Raw genomic sequence first — 457 nt, 5'->3', positions numbered from 1 at the left:
TACAGGCTTCTTGATAATAATGGAATAGAGCAATATATTTTTCAAAATTAAAATATTACATACAGCTATTGAATAATGAAGCAGATGATGATAATTTTTCAAGTGAATTAAGAATTTGGTCATATAATTCAAGGATTAGGGATGGAAGAAGAGAAGAACCAGCAACTTCCTAGATAATTTGGGAAAAATTGGTGATACTTTTGTGTACTCATTTTTATTATGATAGCCAGGGTTGCTGAGTGCAATATAATACCTTTGGGCCTCAAAGTTCTTTTTTCCAAAGAAATTTTCCATAACTCCGACCCCTCATTTTATATAAAGTTGGCTTTCTAGGAACTGAGGAGAAATCAAGCAAACCTCAAAAGGATCTTTAAATATACTTTGCCTCAGGATAGGGTCCTCCTCTGTGATGCCAGGACACTGGAATAGAGCACTTCCTTGAACCTATTTTAATACA

The sequence above is a fragment of the Propithecus coquereli genome, unplaced genomic scaffold, assembly GCF_000956105.1.
Source record: "Propithecus coquereli isolate 6110/MARCELLA unplaced genomic scaffold, Pcoq_1.0 Scaffold666, whole genome shotgun sequence".
In the NCBI taxonomy this organism is placed as follows: Eukaryota; Metazoa; Chordata; class Mammalia; order Primates; family Indriidae; genus Propithecus; species Propithecus coquereli.
The sequence above is the reverse complement of the archived record's forward strand: the minus strand, read 5'-3'. Positions refer to the sequence as shown.